We start from the raw sequence: 22,491 nt of genomic DNA, 5'->3' as shown, positions 1-22,491 counted from the left end.
CCCAATAAGCCTGCTAGATACCTCACAAAAAGTGGCAGGAAAAGTGGTTTTGGCAAGGATATTGCAATGGGTAGAGGAAAAGTGCATTCTCTCAGACTTTCAGGCTGGTTTTAGAACAGGCACGGGGACAATAGAGCAATCTTTTCGCCTTTTGACGTTATACTGGAAGGTGGTTCTACTGGGCAAAGGCAGTCTGTATCTTGCTTTTATCGACCTATGGACTGCCTTTGACCTAGTTCCCCGTAGCCAATTATGGAGTGTGCTCAGCGAACAGGGTATCCCACCTTATTTGCTGAGCTTGTTGATAAACCTCCATTCGGATAATTTTGCCCAGATCAGGTGGGGAAATCAGGGACAAAAAACAGCTCGTATTCCAGTAAATAGAGGGGTACGCCAGGGTTGTGTTCTTGCCCCCACTCTGTTTTCATTGTATGTCAACGGAGTGGTGGAGCACCTGCTACAACATCCTGCAGATGCACCAACCCTGGCCGGTAGAAGAATACCTACCCTTCTATTTGCGGATGACACCCTCCTGATTTCTAAAACCCCGGTGGGTTTGCAGAGTCTATTAACCAACTTCAAGTCTTTTTGTGATGTGAGAGGGTTAGTTATTAATACAGCTAAGACCAAGTATTTGGTCCTTAACCCCCCAAAAAGGTTGGCCAAACCACCATCTTAAGACTCTGTTACCCTCGAAAGAGTGTCAGAATTTGACTATCTTGGTATCCGCCTCTGCGACTCCATGAGATGGAAGTGCCACCATCAAAAGATGTTGCTGACCCACAAGAGGGTGGTGGGTGCCTTGCTTAAGGAACATCGTGCTTCAGCATTGAAACCCATTGCTCCTGTCCTTGATATATATAGGGCAAGGGGGGTTAGCGCAGCTCTTTATGGGGCGGAACTTTGGGGCGTCCATAAGGTTGACCACTTGTCCCGCTCAGAAAATAAATTCCATAAAGATCTTATGGGGCTCCCTTATAGTACCCCAACTCTTCCACTGCTTTTGGACCTGGGCACCCGGCCAATTAGTGATCAGGCTAGGCTCCGCCCTCTCCTTTTATGGGCGCGCATATGGAGAACACCTGAACTATCTAGCTATGCGGATGGCCTTAACGAGGTGCTGGGGTTAACAGGCTGGTCCAAGATCTTCTGGCTGAGGGAGGTTAAGCGTCTCCTTGTTTGCCTAGGTCTTGGCGAGGCCTGGTCCAATAGAACTGCACCCCCTAAGTCTGAGCTAAAAAAGATTTCTTGGAGCTGGGTGGCGGGTATCAGAAGCAGCAACGTCAATCTGTGCAGGTCCACTTTGGATTTTCTTTTGGTCAAAGAAATTTACTTCTGTGAACCTTACCTGGATGTTATCTCTAATCGTAAAGACAGGGCCCTATATTTTCAATTTAGAATAGGCTTACTCCCTGTAGGAGAATTAACTTCCAGGTGGAAAGTCCCACTTCAAACAACTTCCCTTTGTCCTTTTTGTGATAAGAGGTCTGAGTCTGTCCCCCACTTTTTGTTTGAATGTCCCGCTTATGCAGCCCCCCGGAGTAAGTGGTTAAAACCGCTTTGTAGAGAACTTGGTACCACACATTGCATAGAAGCCTTACGAATATTAAAAAACGACCCAAGGCCTCTCTTTGCTTGTGGTTTAGCCAAGTTCTTAGGTTGGGCTTGGCGCATTAGGTCATCTAGGCTTTTGTATGTTGTTTAATCTGTTTTTTAATTCCTGTTTTTAGTTAATTTATTGGCATCAGTAGTAGTATGAATTGTATGTATACTTTTCCATGCACTGATTCCTTTTTATCTTTTTTATTGTACAATGCTGTAGCTCTGCTTTTTAAGATATATTTATATCGAAATAAAGCCTCTTTGACTGACTGACTGACTGTTTACATGCGTTTGTCCTTACCAACCTGCACTCCCCTGGCTATTCCTGTGAGACTCTCTGGATGCAGTATGGCAAGCACCTTCTCCTCCCATGCAGTGAATGTTTTTGGTGGCATGGGAGGGCCACCGCCAGTCCTCTAAGCCAGCTCACGGTTCTTGTTCCTCTTTTCTTTCACAACCCTCTTCAGGTCATGCCACCGCTTCATGATTTCCTGCTTGGAACGCGGGGTGCCCACATTTGTGCTCGTGCTAATGGTGTCTGTTGGACCAGGGTACCAAACACTTGTGGTTCTACTCTGATTATCTCATCTACCATGACTGACAACTCACTCTCTGTGAATTTGGGCATTTTCTGTGGTGCTATGGTGTGTGATGTGCTAATGTTTTGAGGTGCAGTTGAGAGGGTGGTGGGGGCGGTGTAGGTGGTGTGTGTGTGTGTTGTTGTGATGGTGTGATGTGTGTAGATTTTCCTCTCCTTTGTGCTCTGCTGTTGGTCCCTTCAGTTGTGGAGTATTGCAAAGGATTCTGGTCAGGGAAGGGGCTAGTTTTATGCTCAGCTCTGTGGGTGTGTCAAAATGGAGTATTGCTGTCAGGTGTGTTGTGTGGGTTGTCCTGGGATTTGTATTTTTGAAGTTGCCATGGGGGTGTGTCATTGGGGTGTATTAGTGTTTTGGGGGGCGGGCTAGTTTGCTGTGTGCACTTGGTGGCCTTGTTGTGAGTTTTTTTGGTCAACCGCCTTATTTTTCACGGAGCATCCTTAGCGTTGAATAGTCTAAAAAAACAGGTGGATCTATTCTGCCAATATTATCCAAGAACCATATTATTTAAGTACTTATTTTAATTGGCTTTCGTATACCCTCAGGCCCATGTAAATCAGGTGCTCATCAGTGTACCTTGTAAAGCTCACACTCTGGTCACAAACTGCGGTGTCCAACATGCTTTACCAATACTTACTGTATTTACTGAATTCTGCTGTCATTTTTAGGATTGACAGGAATGGCACTTGGGCCATTAATAGCGAACACACTGCATTCTGTACTTACTGTGAGGCGCTTTGAGTCTGCTTCTTTCAGCCACTGACTTCCTTTGTTCTGGTACCTTCCGGCATTGGCTAAAGACATCGCCAATGATATTCTGGCTCAGTCTACCGGAGCATTTAGCCACATTATTCTCATACTGTCTGTTTCCGTATGTCCTTGCGCCTTCGTTGGAATTCACGAGGGACTATTTCACGTCTGAAACCATTACGCGAGGGGTCCAAGCAGCACTACTGAGCAAACTTCTGAAAAACTGATGCTAAGAACACGGGTTCCTTTATTGCTATAATATCATTTTTTCATAAGGTTTTGTCTGCGCTTTATTGCAATAGAATTGAAGTGTATACGGCGTGTTCACTCCTGTTCCATACCTCAGAAACATCCAACCTGTTAGCTTTGCCAGTGCTTGTTTTGGATGAGCACCTCTGTAGCTTGGTAAGGTTCCTGGAGCTCTGAACTGTCTGAAAGCAGCGCGTTAACGCACTACGAAAGACCTAAATTAACAAGCACGACTGCCTGCGAAGCTAATTAAGAGAATGCGGACAGGTGTTGTCTTACTGGTCAGGGCAGTTATTTTATAGCACTTCGCTTAATATTCCAGTGTTTGAGCTATTACTGGAAAATAATAAATCAGAATAAGCAAAAGTCAGGAGGCGGCTGAGATTCTCACTTTCACATAATTCCCTCAACTCCACTCTAACCACCACCTGTGAACAGCGGAAGAGGCGGCATCCCTTGAGCTGCCAACAAGTCCCAAACTAACGTACTGTTTACGTCACACGCTCCAATCTCCGCGGACGCGTGTTCGGTCCCACCTGGGGCCTGCCTCACTTAGCGGTAGACCCGGGGTTCCATGAGATCGGAGACTCATTGCTATTATAGGCAGCTGCGGTTGGGCCAGAGGGTTTGTGAGCGCTTATGTGGCAGGCTGGTGCCTCTGAAATACTTCGGGAGGCTGGGGCAGAATCAGTCATACAAGGCTTAAAGATGTACGAGGAACTATCTAGTCAGACCATATGGAGTTCAGAAAAGTATGTGACTGGTACGGAATCAGTCACTACTTCGAATTCCAGTTGTATTTGATCATGTTTACGATAGGCAATCAGTAAAGTCAACATATTAATGCCCATATAAGTGTAACATCTAATAGAAATAACAGCAACATGTCACTAGGATAAAGTGGCTTGTAGTTTACATTAAAATGAAAAGAAATATAACAATTTCTATATTATGTTCGTTAAGTAAGTTCATGCGGCTCCAACAGAACAGAGGAGTTGCTTTTCCCCTACTCAATTTTCTTAATGTAAACATACTGGGCCACACGTATAGTCAAATAATTCCAACCAATATATCCTCCCATATTTAAGGAAATAAGTCTAATTAACGTATAACTTTCAGAGACCCTTTTTAGGTCTGGCTAAAAACGAACAGAGTTCATTTAATTAACACTAAAAATATACCCAGAGAGGGGCTTTGGGTCTGGCCCCATCAGCCGTTGCTTGAACGTGTCATTCAAATTCTTGATCACGCCAGATGAATCATTCAGTCTCAACCAGTGGTGGCCGGTAATTTTACCAGGGGATGGGGGGGACGGTGACAACACACGCACACATAAACCTCACTCACACCTATTCATTCACACATGCACACACACCCATTCACAACACTCATTAACAAATACACACACATTCATACAGGCACGCACCAACCCCCAAAAAAAACCACAACACTTACCACAACAGCCGCTCTCTGACAGGAAAGCCTCGGAGGTCTCATGAGGGTTGGGACTGCTGCCTTAGGTCAGCCAATGAGGGAAGGCAACAGTTCCAATCTGGTCACAGAGTGGGATGGAGTCAGTGAGACCGATGACCCCACCCCACTCTGTGACAAGGTGTAACTGATTGGCACTTGGCCCTGGGCACATCAGGGCTTAAAACTGCAGCATCCAGGTCCAAGGCAATCGGTAGCGCTTCCCCTCGTTACAAGGAGGAGGGCCTCAAGGCGCTTTGCCAGCCTAAGGAGGTCACGCCCACAGGGCTGTGAAATCCTCAGCCTGGCAACGTTCAGCTCAGGCAGCCAGCAGCCTGTACATTTAGACTGCCTGACCTAAACCAGAAGAGTGTCTGTCAGGCTGACCTTTGTTCAGCCTGACAGACACTATTCATACCTGGAAAAAGGTGGGAGGCGTGGCCCCTCAGCCTGTACGGACGGGCACCTGCTGGTCTCTCTGTTAGTTATTGGCCATTAGATGATTTAGTTCACCTTCCTAAAAGGTGCTTCCCATTGCACATCATGGATGATGAAAGGAAGCAGCCTTCCGCTGAAACATTTGTGTTCCCATAAGTGTTTCTAACCTCCTGTTGATGGTGGCCAATGGTGATTTTGAACGTAAATGTGATTTTGCCAATGTGCATTTTCTCCTCAATGTAATTTGTGATGCTAAGAGTTTCTACACCCATACTGATGTGGCACTTAGTATGACCTTGCATATTATTATGCTTTTGCAAGATTGTGAGTTTGCCCCTAAATGTGATACTATAATACTACTTACATTTCACCAAAGATGATTTTTAACGTCAGTGTGGTGTCAACCAAATGTGAGATGATAGTGAGGTCCGCAGCTGTATATTTCAGCTGCTCCATACCTAATCAGCTTCGCACACTCTGTACATGTGATATTATTATAATAAAGACATTTGACGGGAAAGTCCTCAGTTGTACTGTTGTCTGGATCCCTAGTGCTGAATTTATGTCATCGGCGAACACAGATCATGTGTGTGCGCCATGACATAGGTCTATCTCACAGATTGTGATCTTATTGGACCGGGAGGGGCACCCAAAGCGCTACCCTCATAGTGGTGGAAGGCTACAGCCTTCACCAGGAGTTATGCAGCACAAGTGCAGTGGTGGCAGTATAAAGTGTAGTGATCAGGGTATTCAGTCAAAATATCGAGTTTGAAATGTCGGCTTACAGTAATATCGGGTTTTAAATATTGTGACACAGAAATCTCGACCGCAGGAATATTGTGGTCAACAATATAGACTTAAAGGTAAGGAAATATCTTGTTTTTAAATATAGAAGTCATTAATATCGTTTGAAAAAATATAGTTGTTTAAAATATTGATTTTTTAATTAGTGTTATGTAGTTTAGTATCTATTTTAAATGTATGTGATGTATTTTTTAGTCTGAGTATTGTTTATGTTTTAAATACATGTTACATTTTTAGTAGTTAATAATTTTTTTGAATGAAAATTTGCATTTTTAGTTCCATAGCGGGTTGTGGGTTTATAGGGAGATAGGGTGGGATGTTTTAATTATAATGAATTAATGAATATATTTATTTATTAATATTTTTTTAATTGAGATTTTAACATGTTATTTGTGTTTTATATTTTTTGGGGTACATTTTTGGTGCTGGTTGTGGGGTTTATAGGGGTAAAGGGTGGGAATTAATTTATTTTCAATTAATTAATAATTAGCTGTTCAGTAATATTAATAAATTAATTATGGCAACTGTGCATTTAATTTTAGGTGCAGGTTGTAGGGTTTATTGGGGTAAAGGGTGGGAAGTAATTTATTTTTAATTAATTAATTAATAATTAGTTGTTAATTAATATTTAATTGACAATTATGGTAATTGTGTAATTAATTTTAGGTGCGGGTTGTGGGATGTATAGGGGTAAAGGGTGGAAGTAATTTATTTTTAACTATTACTAATTAGTTGTTAATTAATATTAATTCATTAATTGACATTTAATTATGGTAAATGTGTAATTAATTGTGTGTGTGGGTTGTGGGGTTTTTAGTACTAAAGGGTGAGAAGTAATTTATGTTTAATACATTGATGATTAGTTAATAATTAATATTAATCAATTAATTGATAATTAATTAGTGTAATTGTCTAATTATTTTTTTGTGTGTGGGTTTTTTGGTTTGTAGGGGTGAAAGATGGGGAGTACATTCATTTGCCTTACTTTATAGTTAGATGTTAAATAGTATTAGTCATTTAATTGAAAAAGTTTATTAAGGTGCCGATTCCGATCCTGTAAAACCCGGGTACGAATGGTCGTACGGAACGTATTCTCCATACGACTCGTACCCGGGAAATCCACCTTACAAAGCAGCAAGTACGATTTGTACAGAAATACCATTTCCGTACGATTTGTACAAAACTACGTGCGGGGAAAAAATATCCACAATTCCGATCCGGGACATCACGTACGTGACGTCCGGACGGAGTCAGGCAGCGTTTTACAGACCAGCAAGTACGATTCGTGCCTACATCACTCCACACGTAGCATTTTTTACGGGAGCCAAAAACTGCCGGGAAATTGAGGACGACGCGAACAAAGAGCACCGGTACGCGACGGACAGCCATGGACCCCATCCTACGTGTCATCCCGGCCCTCCTAGCCTACGACCTGGTGCACCAAAACCGACGCAGACGCCGCAGAAGGTCAGAACAACACCCAGGGGCAAAGGGGTGGGGGGGCGAGGGGCGAGGGGCAGGAAACATAACCCCCCCAAGTTAAAACATATATATCCTGCACATAACTTACCCCCATGCTCTGGTCACTTCGGGGGGCGTGTCCACCAATCCCACGTACCGCCACAACGGAATTGGACGTGGACGCGAACCCGTCACCACTACAATGGTGGTATGGCCCGTACCCACGCTCTGGGGGGCGTGGGTACGGGGCGTACCACCATTGTAGTGGTAATGGAGGTGCACGCGCTACCGTACCCACGCTGTGGGGGCGTGGGTGGCCGTACCACCATTGGGGTGGTGATGGAGCGGTACGCCCCGTACCCATACTGTGGGGGTGTGGGTACGGCCCGTACCACCAGTGGAGTGGTGATGGAGGGGTACGCACCGTACCGACGCCCCACAGTGTGGGTACGGCACGTACCCCTCCATCACCACTCCACTGGTGGTACGGGCCGTACCCACGCCCCCAACAGCGTGGGTACGGCTGGTACCACCATTGTAGTGGTGATGGAGGTGTACGCGCCGTACCCACGCTGTGGGGGCGTGGGTACGGGCTGTACCACCATTGGGGTGGTGATGGAGGTGTACGCGCTGTACCCACGCTGTGGGGGCATGGGTACGGCCCGTACCACCAGTGGAGTGGTGATGGAGGGGTACGCGCCGTACCCACACCCTCACAGCGTGGGTTATGTTATGTTATGTTAATAGTATTTATAACGCGCACAGCTGCCCCAGCTAAGGGGCGTCCTGGCGCGTGACAAGATATAACACAACAGACACTAACACAAAAGAATGGAGACAAAGGGAACAATTAAAACAAAAAAGTTTTTAATGATTTCCAAAACAACAGAAGATCATCAATTGCGCGGAGCTCAAACGGAAGCGAGTTCCAAAGTGCTGCAGCTTTTATCCGGAAAGAGCGCCCACCAACTCGACTAAGCTTGAACCTCGGGACTACTGCAAGCGCTTGACCCGAAGATCTTAACGAGCGGGTCGGTACATAACCGGACAAGAGATTCGAAAGGATCTGGGGAGCAGATCCTTTCAAAATTTTAAAAGCCAGACATAAAACATTAAAATGAATTCTCGACTTAATCGGCAGCCAATGTAATGCTCGAAGAGTGCTTGAAACCGAGCATGACCTAGGCAAGCCGACAATGGCTCTAGCAGCGGCATTTTGAACGCGTTGAAGGCGAACAATTTCTGCCTGATTACTCCCTATCAGAAGCGAGCTGGCATAGTCCAGGCGAGATAAAACTGTTGCCTGGACCACCATCTGCCTGGTAGGGGGGTCAAAAAACTTAAGGACAGGCCTTAAGCCCCGAAGGACTCCAAAACATCATGCTGCGGTTTTCTTGAAGTGCCCCACAAAGCTGAGAGTAGAGTCCAACCACACTCCCAGGTTTCTCAACTCCATAACCGGAGTTGGAGCCACACCAAGTTCCGGCGGCCACCATCTGTCCCCCCAGAGATCCCTTCCCTTCCCGACGATCATAACCTCGGTCTTCTTAGCGTTAAGCTGGAGGCAGTTGGCCGTCATCCAGCTAGCCACCTCCCTCAGCCCGTTCTGGAACTTGGGGGCGTCCACATCGGCATCCCCACTGATAGTAACCGCCAGCTGAGTGTCGTCAGCATATGAGACCATATACATGCCCCATTGTTTGACGACATCAGCCAGCGGTCTAACATAAAGATTAAATAAGGTGGGACTCAGTGAGGATCCCTGCGGAACCCCCAGGTCCAGAGGATGGAATTTGGACTGATATGGAGGTGTAGCAACGCAAAAAGACCGATCGTCGAGAAAGGAACGGAACCACTGTAGGGCCGACCCCATAACGCCAATCTCCTCCAAACGGTGCAGAAGGATACGGTGCGAGACAGTATCAAAGGCGGCGCTCAGATCTAACAATACTAGCGCCGCCGTCTGTCCCTGATCCAGCACCAAGCGCAGATGTTCAACCATGGCGAGAAGGGCAGTCTCCGTGCTATGCCCAGCCCGGAACCCATTCTGGGTGTCATCCAGAATGTTAGCTCGGGTGAGATGGTCGGTGAGAGCCTGATTGACATGAGCTTCCATCAGCTTGGCCGGCCAAGGGAGCAAAGAGATGGGCCGGTAGTTCTCCGGTCTTAAAGCGTCCAAACTTGGCTTCTTCAGAATAGGAGAAACCACTGCACGCTTCCATTTGATTGGGACCGTGCCCGTAGCCAGCGAGATGTTAATCAGGGAGCAAACTGTAGGGCGTCCCACAAAAGACTGGTTCCTAAACAGAGCAGGACAAACCGGATCCAAAGGTGAGCCAGATTTAACCTTCTGAGCCAGTATGTCAAAAGCCTCAGGTAGAAGCTGCGGAAGAGAATCCAGCATAGGAAAGGCAGGGACAACCACCAAAGCCTTCAGGGAGGATCCCGTACCGGGAAAAGCACGATAGATGCCCTGCACTTTCTCCAAAAAGAAAGATGCTAAGGCTTCACAGTGCGAGGTAGAGGCCATAACTGGAGAGGTAGTGCGCTTAGACAGCAGATCCTTGAGAGCTTTGAAAATAGTTTTAGATGGATTTGGGCTGCTACGGAATTCCAGAGAGTAGAACGTCGCACGAGCTCTACATATGGCACGGTGATAGATCTTAATTGAGGCCAGATACAACGCTTTCTTAACCGTGTCATAAGATCTCCGCCATTCTCTCTCGGCACGCCTACAGTTCCCTTTCAGTGCACGTAGTGCGCTGTCATACCAGGGGTTAGACTTTCTGGGACTAATTTTACTAGTCAAAATGGGAATCAAGGAGTCAAGCGCCCTGGTAATCCAATTACAGAACTGGTCATAGCCCAATTCAACATCATCCAAATGTTCAAGCGGATCAGTAGTCAGAGCAAGAGGAAAATCCTCTAACCTAAGCTTACTCCAGTGTCTTCTAGGGATTAATCGGGCTGAGGGAATTGGAATAATTCCAGGTGACAGAACCCGAATATCCACTAGAAAATGGTCCGTCCATCCAAGGGGTGAAACGGAAAGAATTGAGTCTTCCGTTAAATTTGTAAAAAAAGGGTCCAATATATGCCCTCCTATATGGGTGGGTTGGAGACGTTTTGGAACAACTGAAGGGCCTCAAGATCCGCAAGAAAGTTACATACAGCCGGGGCACTCTGATTATCAAAATGGAGATTCAAATCTCCCAATATAGAAAAGTTGGCACAACCAATTGCCAGAGTGCTGACAGCGTCAGGGAAAGCCTCTCTAAACGCAACATCATTGCCTGGGGGGCGATAGACCACCATCCCCGAGATCGAATACTGGGGGCTAATCCCGATCTTGAAAGAGGCACTCTCACACCCAGCAATATGTAGAACATTCCAAATGCAGGAGAAATTGGATTTCACCGCAAGTGCAATACCCCCCCCCTCTAGTAGGGCGATTAAGGGTAAAAATGGAATATTCCGGGGGAAAGGCAAGATTAATAATAGCTGCATCATCCTCCTGCAGCCAAGTTTCAGTGATGGCGAGAATATCCGGGGTCTCATCATGCATGAGGTCAAGGATATCTTGATGGTGTAATACCAATGACCTAACATTCAGGCTAAATATCCGCAGGGCGTTCGTCAAACTCGAGCTCGGAGAAGTGACAGCAGCAGACTTCTGGCAGATAGGAGCGGGAGGGGCCAAAGCCCAACCTTTACAAGCACAACAATAAGGGCCACTTAAAGGGTGGATATTTACCTGCTTACATTTAGTGGTGGTCAATCCAATGGACCGTAACGTCTCATTAGAATACGTAATCATCTTTCCACCCTAGCTAAAAATACAGGCACACCCACCTGCAGCGTCCCGCACGTCCCTAGCGCGGACGGGCGCAGACGGGCGCAGACGGGCAGGACTCAGGCACGACTCCGGCTAAGCGACGGCGTCCCACTGCGCGGTCCCGCTGCGCGGGAGAAAGCGGCTTTAAGTAGGCGTCCCGCGAGGCTAAATGGCGTCCGCCAGAAAATACACTGCCCAAACCAAAATGGCGTCCACCCCGGGGTATCCCCGTGACCCGGACCCACCAAAACGGCGGTGATATGAACAATTTTACGTGCGGTAAGGGGGGGGGGAAGTTACCAACCTGATCCCAGCCTAAACACAGTTAAAATCAGGGGGAATAAATGAAGCACCAAATCAAATACAAAACAGGAATAGTTAAAAAAGTCAGTCGCTAGCAGCAGCGCGAGCGTAGTTCAGCTGTGAAGAATACCTTGACAGCACGTACCCCTCCATCACCACTCCACTGGTGGTACGGCCCGTACCCACGCCCCCACAGCGTGGGTACGGCGCGTACACCCTACGAATGCGGGGTTAGGGTCCGTCCCACCTGTACCCCTATGGCACCAGTACAGAATGGATACAAGGCATACACACGCCAAGAATGTTGGCATAGGGCCTGTTGTAGCATATAAGCAGTATATTGGTGTGTGTGTATGCACAGGACAGCAGTGTACTGCACCAAGGGGGCGGGTGGGTTGGTGGGTGGGTGGCTGCAGAGGACTCCCAGCAGTGGACAGACATATGAGGGGTGGGTGCATATCACTCCCAGCAGTGCCCAGACATATGAGGGGTGGGTGCAGAGGCATCCCAGCAGTGCCCAGACATATGAGGGGTGGGTGCAGAGGCCTCCCAGCAGTGCCCAGACATATGAGGGGTGGGTGCAGAGGCCTCCCAGCAGTGCCCAGACATATGAGGGGTGGGTGCAGAGGCCTCCCAGCAGTGCCCAGACATATGAAGGGTGGGTGCATATCACTCCCAGCAGTGCCCAGACATATGAGGGGTGGGTGCATTTCACTTCCAGCAGTGCCCAGACATATTAGGGGTGGGTGCAGAGGACTCCCAGCAGTGCCCAGACATATGAGGGGTGGGTGCAGAGGCCTCCCAGCAGTGCCCAGACATATGAGGGGTGGGTGCAGAGGCCTCCCAGCAGTACCCAGACATATGAGGGGTGGGTGCAGAGGCCTCCCAGCAGTGCCAAGACATATGAGGGGTGGGTGCAGAGGCCTCCCATCAGTGCCCAGACATATGAGGAGTGGGTGCAGAGGCCTCCCAGCAGTGCCCAGACATATGAGGGGTGGGTGCATGTCACTCCCAGCAGTGCCCAGACATATGAGGGGTGGGTGCATCATCCTCAGATGATCACAACTCCATGGGTCCATGAACGCATCCCCAATGTGCGACTATGTTGAGAGTGCCATATCAACACATCACTGACAGCAGTGTCCCACTCCCATGAGGATGGATGTCATTCCCCCACTGCATGACACACCACATGTGGGTGCGATGACAAATGACACATGCATACCCACCCCTTGCGGAGGCTGCACAATACACACACTGAGATCATGTCACAAGACTGTATAGTCATGTGAAACCCACTAAACTAAGAGAGCCAAAGGGAACACACACTGTCACGCACATTCCAGGACTGATAGGAATGTACAGGTGCTGGCACAGCCACCAAGTTGTTGTCTCCCATGGAAGGAATAGGGTGGACCACCCACAGATACAATGCCCACAATTGTCAGTCAGGTGACCAAATACCCTGCAGAACAAGTACCATATGTGTGCTAGGCTGGGAGTACACACATGCATAGTGCGGAAAAGGGACCATTTCCCCATGGAGGCATGGCAACATACTCTATACACAAGTACAGTGACTGCCAAGGATGGCACAGACGATGCAGCCGGACACATTGCTGAGCAGGCATGGACATAGTTGAAGGGATCCATCAGCCACCAAGGGAATGTAGACACAGGTCAGCACAACAATGGTGCAACTCCCTGCAAGGAAGATGTCAGGTGCCACAGAGGAAGGAACACTCCTTGGGACAATGTCTCAAAACACAAAGAGCATACACGACCAAAGAATCATTGCAGAGACCTTGTTATGCCACGCAGATACCAGGGTCCACCCCATGAGCAGCAGACTACTACATTTCCCAGATACCCAACACATGATCACCACCCCAACTCATGGAGCATCAGCACCAACATCAATACCTGAAAAGCAATTGTGTGCAAAGTAAAACAAAATGCTTTATTCAGCATGAAAACAAAAAGTAGAAAAGGACACTATTTACAAAGGCCATAGGCCAGTCCAGACACGAAGTCCTGGGGGGGGACACATGGCCATGCGTCTCCCCTAGCTTGCCTACACATCAGATACCTCTGGTTGATCGACTGGGGTGGGGGCATCATGTGGGGAAGGACCAGGCACCGCAGGGACAGGAGGGGGTAGGGCAGGTGTTGGGGGTGCAGGGACAGACGACTCCACCACAGGGGGTGGGGCAGCGCCAAAGGTGGAGGTCAGTACTGCGCTGCACACATCCGCAAGATCTTGCAGCGTCTCCCCTGCACCCGAAGGAACCACAGGCCCCAAGGAGGGGAGGGTCGGAGGGATGGGTTGCAGCGCTACTGGGGGAGGTGGTGGACAGGGGGGGGACTCTACTCCCCTACCCGTGGAGTGCCTTGCCCGTTTGGGCGCAGGTGAAACAGTGGGGCTGAGGCCCAGCACAGCCAAGTAGGTCTCCTTCTCAGACTGTGGGGCAGGGGAGCCGAGGGGAGTGACATCGGAGGGACTGGGGAGTGAGGCATGCAGACTCCTACTGTGGCTGCATGTCCGCCTGTGTGCCCTAGACCCAGTGGGTGTGCCTTCTTCCCCCTGAGTGTGCGTGACAGGAGGTGTGCGCTTGCCCTTCCCTGTTGGTGTTCTGCCTGTGTCTGGTGTGGTGCCTGCCTGGGAAGGTGTGTGTGTGCTTGGGACAGGAATGGGAGTGGGAAGTGTGGATGGCACAGGGGTAGGTGGGGGGACGGAGCGCTGCAGGAGACACTGCTGCCGTCAGTGACTAGTCCATGGACCTCAGCAACATCCGTTGGTCAGACATTGCTGATGACATGCCCTCCATGTACGACATCATCTGTGTCAGCAGTCTGGTGTGGCCATGGAGGACAGTCAGGATCGATGTCTGCCCAACCTGCAACTGCCGCTGAATGTCCACAGACTCGGCAGTGAGGGCAGCAGGGGAGACAGGGGCAGGGGGTGCGGTGCCTGGCACGAAGGAGACATGTTGTTGCCCTGCACGGACGGAAGGGACCCGAGCAAGTGGGAGGGCGGTGATGGGAATGGAGGGGGCGGTGACAGTTGCAGTGCTGCTGCCAGCTGTTGGAGCAGCCTCCGCCCCCTCAGGGAGTTCAGCCTCAGACCCGTCTGCGTCGTAGTCGGTGGTGGTACTACCCAGGTCCTCCGCCGCACTCCCCTCGCCCTCCGTGCCACTTGATGCTGCCGACTCGCCAGGTGTGGCGGCACTGGTGCTGGATCCCTCCTCAACGTCCGTGCAGGTGTCTCCCTCGGTGTCCTCCGATGATGCTGTGGGCAAGGTGAAGAGACAGGAAATAATCAGTCACCTGTGTACATCTGACACATGAGTCCAAACTAAATAGGTCACAGTGCATATCATGAAAAGCATCATGAGGAACATCTAGAATACCCAGCACATATGTAAGCCCTGCACTCCCCAGTTGGTTCACCCAACATGCCCCCTGAAATAATGAAAATCAGGACACCACAGCAAATAACTGGATATCCAATTATACAGAGAAGCTAGTGTCTGTGAACAGTGGAGCACAGGCAGACCATGACGGCATGCCACCGCTTGGTCACTGTGAACGAAATAGTATTGGTGCACCCAATGCCAAATAACAGACGCCAATGCTGAAGGGGTCCCCACACTCATTGACCTGTGAGTACTGTAGAAAAGCAAATGTAATACTATCTGATCCATTGGGAAGCACAAAACTTTACACATTTGACATATTTGGAATGTGTGAAAGTCTGGAACAGAACACACATGTGCATGAATATCAGAAGTCACACAAGGAGGTGCACACAAAACTACATTTACACAGTCATAGCATGAGCTGCCCGCATAATGGCAAGAAGCCAATGTTAAGAAGAAATGTGGTATCAGGAAGTACACATACATGGCACCACGGTGGTCGGGATGACTTGACACCGGTAAGTTGCCTTCAGCAACAACCAAGGACTAACCCAAATGCTAACACACTGTGGGAACATGGATATGTATAAATCCTAAACAACTTTTGGCCTGAAATGTGCCCATGTTCTAATTGTGCCAGCGTGTACCACAAAAGTGTAAAAATGGTACTTGTGCACTCCCTTGGGAGACCTCTGTCATGCAGGCACATCATTGTCCTTCACAAAAATCAAAGTGAAGCATATAAACTATTGGGACATGTTGACAAGTGTAGTGAGTGCCAGGGCACATGCCGTCTTGAATAGCAACTTAAAACATGCCACCTGTCACATGGCCATCCGTACCATGATGACACAGTTGGCAACACATCTGACACACTACCTGTCATGTGGAGTGGCACACATGTCCAGACACAGGACAATGCATTAGAAAATGGCCCTGCAATTGTGTTGGAATAAGGAGCACCTGCACTGAGGAGACACCCTGATGTGAACGAAAAATATCCACACAGATGTCAGCACACACAGACCAAACCACATAGCATCTGGAGCACACACCCGTGCCAATAATGGATGAGCAGGAAACTTGTTTTTTAACTTGTGACATATGCTGCAAAGCACAAACATGACACCCTGCACAACATGCCTGGGTCACTGCACGTTGAGTGCCTGTCCAGACAATCATCACACACTGGTCAGACCTGGCAAGGAGACATAAGGTATGGACATGTAGTCCTTGCCCGCAAAAACAACCCATACCTGAGACAATGTGATTGAGACAGCTCAAAAAGTGACACCTCTCAATCTGGGTTTACTAAAAAGTGCATCAGGAAATCCTAAATGTACTCCACATCACCTCGTGAGGCTGCCAACACATATTTGTGACACAAAACCTCAACAGATTGTTGGACATAGACACACAGGCACTGGCCAGTGTGAGGATGCAGAAGCAAAATGGGGTCAGCCTGTACAATGGGCACATGTAGCACACTTTAGATAAATACAAATGAGGCCAGGGAAAAATGCCACAGAGGGAAAACTATGCTGAACACATTGAGAATGGGCACAGTGTTGAATGACACACATGATACCGAGGCAAGGGTGCCTTAGGGTACTGAAGTGGGCACACTGCTCCAGGGGCCTGGAATTATCTGACTGTAGCATGAGCTACCGTCCCGGCACTATGCATATCTCCCACTCATGCACATCATGTCTGAGGCCACAACATCGGTCATGCATGCTGCAAGTCTGTTCATTTGAACACTCACACTCCTATGTTGAGACTCAGCATCAGTGCCAACTGATATGGACCGCCAAATGACTGAACAGGACAGGGCACAGGCAAGGTAACAACACATGTCTCCGACCCCACCCCCACATGATGCAGACAGCAATGTGCACTTGGATTAACCGCCAGCCTAGATGAGCATGTGCAATAGTGATTACACACAGACCAGGGAACACATGTCAAGGAGGGGAAAGGAGGAAGAACAGCAGCGGATGACTTTGGGGAACAGGAAATGCAATGCACATATTAACCCTGCCAGTGTATCGATGCGACTGGGCACTTCCCAAAGCTGGTGCCACACAACAAACACACATGTACCTACCCCCTTGCTGCTGCTGCATCGCCTGTAACCGCCTATCCATGTCAGGGAAGGCCACCGCCAGGACACGCTACATTTGGTGGGTCAGGCGCCAGCGCCCGCGGTTCTTGCCTTCTGGTGAGTCCCCCAGCAGGAACCGGGCGATCCTCCTGGTCCAGCACCGGATGTCCTGCCAGCGTTTCCTCACCTGTGCCAGGCGCCGACTGCGACCCTCCACAGATCTCACGGCCCTGACGGCCCGCTTCCATATCTCCCCCTTCTCGTAGGCGGTTACCTGTGAGGATGAAAAAGTGAGACAACATCACTACACCTGCTCCATGTCACAGAGACATACATTTGAACATCTTTGATATGTTGAACAGGGCATAGTATGCTGCCAACGAATAGCACCTTTGTCATAGGGACATTAGGCTCAGTGGAAGCCCCAATGCACTACATGGCAGGTGGCATGAGGGGTGCGACACACTCCCTGATCATGGCACACACTGGACATCACAAGCAACACAAAGCTGATGGCCAGCACCTCCAAGCAGTCACATGCCCCAGGCCACTGACCCAACAACAGCAGACTACACAGACACACACAGGCACAGATCATTCACCTGCCAGTGGCAACAGCCGATACAAACCTCACTCTGCACATGTGCCACTTGCCTAGGGGGTGTCACAGGCGTGGGGCTAGCCCAGCAAGTCAGACACACAGCACGGATCACTTCTCACATCAGATGGGTCGAGCTGTTGCCTCCTCCATGCAGCTGTGGTGCAACACTCCACATAGGCACTCACCCACATGACAAGGAATATTCACACACATCAATGTCCAGATCATTTGGACACTCTCACCACAGCTCCACTCAACTCACACACATCTGTGGGTACAGTCACCTGTCACACGGGGGGAACACTGAATCACCTCAGGACTAGAGAACAAGAAGGGCCAAGAGGATTAGCTATGCTGAATGTGCCATGCAGGATGCAGTGAATGTCACAGTAAGCACAATGCAAGTGAGGAGTGCACACATGAACCACATCATGCTCTGCATGACAGACATGAGCCATCCCCCCCCCCCCCCCGGGACCCACTCTAAACAACATTTCATGTCTGTCACACCTGGACACAATGCCAGAAGTGCCAGTCACAAAAAGAAGGGGCACAGTCGAAGGTAGCGGAGTCAACACTCACCTGCACCCCTGGTCTACCATACAGGCTGGGGAACTGTGGGAGGATGACGTCCTGAAACGCCTCATTCTCTTCCTGTGTGAATGGCTGGGCCCTCTCCATGGACCGCGACATGGTGCCAGAGGAATCACAAGCAGCAGCAGTGGTGTCGAATCAAAGGTTGTGCAGGCAAGTGCCCTCTCATGGGTTCTGCCTGACTTATATGTGCCTTGCTGGCCTATTTCAGTAACAGGAGTGCAGAGTGATTGGTCAGACTCCTTTGCATCCTACGTTTCCTCCAATCCCTTTAAACATACACCAGTGACAGCATTAGCATTTTTTCGAATTTGCAGCATCATGTTAAGTCAACAACCACTTTGCAACAATGTATATTGTGGCCAACTGCTTTTTCCAGGCCACATGATGGAAAAATTTGAACTTCAAACTGGGTATCCATGACAACCAGCATGCATGTAGGCCCTAATACTTGTCCCTTATGTGTCCCCATTGTAAATTGCAAATCCCCACACAGGTACGGTGCGTTTCACACGTACCCCTAGGGCACCACTACTCTAGTGCTACGGGCCGTACACGCGTGTGTAGGGCCTGTAGCATTATGGTGGTGTTGCTGTACGCGTCCGCCATAGTGCTACGGGCCGTACCCGCGTGTGTAGGGCCCGTAGCACTATGGTAGTGTTGCCGTAGGCGTACGCCATAGTGCTACGGCCATACCCGCGTGTGTAGGGCCCGTAGCACTATGGCAGTGTTGCCGTAGGCATACGCCATAGTGCTACGGGCCGTACCCGCGTGTGTAGGGCCCGTAGCACTATGGCAGTGTTGCCGTAGGCGTACGCCATAGTGCTACGGGCCGTACACACGCGGGTATGGGCCGTATCACTATGGAAGTGTTGGCGTAGGCGTACGCCATCGTGCTACGGGCCGTACTCACGCGGGTACGGCCTGTAGCACTATGGTAGTGTTGGCGTAGGCGTACGCCATCGTGCTACGGGCCGTACACACGTGGGTATGGCCCGTAGCACTATGGTAGTGTTGGCGTGGGCATACGCCATCGTGCTACGGGCCGTACTCACGCGGGTACGGCCCGAAGCACTATGGCGTACGCCTACGGCAACACTGCCATAGTGCTACGGGCCGTACACACGCGTGTGTAGGGCCCGTAGCACTATGGCGTACGGCTACGGCAACACTACCATAGTGCTACGGGCCCTACACACGCGTGTACGAGCCGTATCTCTATGGCGTATGCCTACGGCGACACTCCCATAGGGATAGGACCAGTGTGTACACGTACGTGTGTACGGTCCGTACACACACGCGTACTCCTACCCAAACGCCATATAGTGATACGACCGTACACACGCCCTCAGAGCGTGTGTACGGTGCGTTTCACAGCTTACACTGGTGATAGGAGGCGCACAGGAAAGGAATGGAGGTGTCTGACTCGCACAAGGATGGACATCAAGTCATTGTCAGTGCAGTGCTTCATGTGTAGGGCCTAGGTGTGTCAGGCAGTGAGCTGGCACATGTCTCCTCATGTTTTAACCCAATAGTTGTGTGATGACCTGTGTACACATGTCATGTGTGATGGGGCACTATGTGGCGCACTTCCCCTTCACACCTTTTACATGTGTGCATGTAGTTCAAACTTGTCAAGCACTGCATCACTGGCATGGCACAGTCACCAACACCCGCAACTGTCTCCTGATGCCAGGTACACGGATGATGACACCTGACATCTCACTACCAGCGTGCCCCGATGTGACTATGTCATGTGTGTGTCATGTGTTTCCATGATCTTGCTGTTGGTGTTCCGTCAACGGCATCTGCTGTAGCTGCATCCAACATGTGTCTGTGTGTAGATGCCCATGTCACACTATTACGCACACCAGGACACATGTGGAATAACACGTAACATGTGTCTGTATGCATCGAACAGGGACTTGCGAGCTTAGGACAGATCAGCGTAGTCTCAATGTCTGTGTGATCATTTTTGACATGTACCCCTTCATGGCAAGGTGTGTGGTCTGTCCTTTTTCCATCATATGTGACCTGTGCGTCTAGCTTGCTGGCAGCTGTCTGTATGAGATAACATCCTTCAAATGCACATATGTGGATGTATGTCACTCCTGTAATGTGTCTGGCTGTTCACTCACACTGGCCCACAGCTACTTTCATGGCATGTCATGTAGACCTTGACAATCCACGTTTGTAGCTGGCTCTTGGTAGGAGTATCACCTGGCTGGCATACGTGTGCAGGATGCATTGCACAGACCAGACTCTGTATGTAGCATATTTGTATTAGCTGTTGAACATGTGCTCAGTTCATTGACATTGGTGTAGTAATGTACTCAATCTTCGTTATTCCTTCCAAATTTCTGCAGGGCACCGCCTCTCCCCCGACCAATGACACACGTGGCTGCCATGAGGGAACGTGACTGCATACGCTGCTACAGATTCCCCCAACAGTTAATTGTGGATCCGACAAACAGGCTGGCCCCACACCTCCAACCGCGACACAGTTATCCGACTGCGCTGACCCCCAAGATGAAGGTGATGTCAGCCCTACATTTCTTTGCCACCGGTACGTTTCAATTGACCATAGCTGATGTGGGTGGCATGTCCCAGACCATGTTCAGCCGTGTCCTGCATGATGTTTTAGAAGCCATGTTGGAGCACCTGGATGAATTCATCCATTTTCCAACTCCTGAGCAGTTGACAGGTATCAAGGGTGAGTTCTATGCCCTGGGAGGGATGCCCCATGTAATTGGGTCCATTGATGGGACACATGTGGCTTTGGTACCACCACAGGCACAGGAGGTAGCCTTTCGTAACCGTAAACATTACCACTCCATTAATGCCCTTGTGGTGTGTCTTGCTAACATGGTGATTTCCCATGTCTGTGCATGTTTTCCAGGGTCAGCACACGATGCCTACATCATGAGGCGTAGCAGGGTGCCAGAAATGATGCTGCAGCTGCACAACGAACGAGCATGTCTTGTTGGTGGGTAGACTATGTTTGTCCAGTATTCAGCGGTATCTTAGTATGTGACGGCATCTCCTGACCCACTTCTTTACATGATGTTTCCATGTAGGGGACTCTGGCTATCCCAACATGCCATGGCTGGTGACGCCTCTCCGCAACCCGAAAACAGCTGCAGATCACCGTTACAACAACGCCAATGGGCAGACCAGGCGAGTGATTGAGAGGATGTTTGGCCTCCTGAAGAGCCGATTCCGTTGCCTCCACAAGACCGGCGGGTCCCTCCCATATGCATCGGTGAAGGTCTGCAAAATCTTCCTCGTGTGCCGCATGCTGCACAACATGGCAGTGGAGAAAGCTGTGCCACTCATCCTGGATCCCGATGAGCAGGAACATCCACCCGTGGAGGATGACGGCCTTGGTCACGAGGCAAGTGAGGAGGAGGAGGGGGACATCCGGAATCAGCTCATACGCAACTTCTTCTCATAGTGGTGAGTCCCTGGGTCTGAGTGTGCACGCTTGGAGCTTTGTGTGGCATGTGTTGCAATGTGTGTGTCCAGCTGACTGTATGCGAAGTGACTTTGAGGTGTGTGCTGATGTGTCACTCGAGTGCTGATGTCATTCCACACATTTTAGCTGACACACTCAATTGACAACTAGCATGGTGTCAACCTTATTCATGTAGAGTACATGACCATGCATGCGGATGACTATGTTCTTCCTGACTTCTTGTGTGTCTTTCATCCCCAGGTATTTGTGCATGCTGTCTGCTCGTGGCATCGTTGTGCTCCTGCTATTCCTCATGAGTAATGCAACGTGTGCTGAATCAGCGTTACATGCACGGACATGGTGAGAAGTCTCCTTTGGGTAAGGATTGCAGCAAGGCTTTTTGGGTGTGGTAGTTGTTTGTAATGTGTGGGCACTGCTCCTGTGCAGGTATTGTTACTATGCATACATGTCGACTCACCATGGGGCACATAACATGTAGCATGACTCACATGAATTGATAGTCACACTTCGTGACAGTCATCTGTTATGGGATTGTGGATTTTGATGAAGGCATCTATGTGTGTACAACTTCCCTCGGAAACATACGGGAGGCTACGGGTGGACATATTGCGGGACATCCCCATGAGAGGCTCAATGGGGAATTGCAGCCTCTCCGTGTGCAGCAGGGGATGTTTGGCTTACCCCCTTCACTTGTGTGCCACTCCCATGGATTGACAGCATCTGTGGTGCGAAGGGGGTGTCCAGTGTAGGTCCCACATGTTAATCCAAAAGACCATGTGAGTCTGTTAAT

This window comes from Triturus cristatus, chromosome 11 (genome assembly GCF_964204655.1).
Source record: "Triturus cristatus chromosome 11, aTriCri1.1, whole genome shotgun sequence".
In the NCBI taxonomy this organism is placed as follows: Eukaryota; Metazoa; Chordata; class Amphibia; order Caudata; family Salamandridae; genus Triturus; species Triturus cristatus.
Note: the sequence above shows the minus strand (reverse complement) of the source record.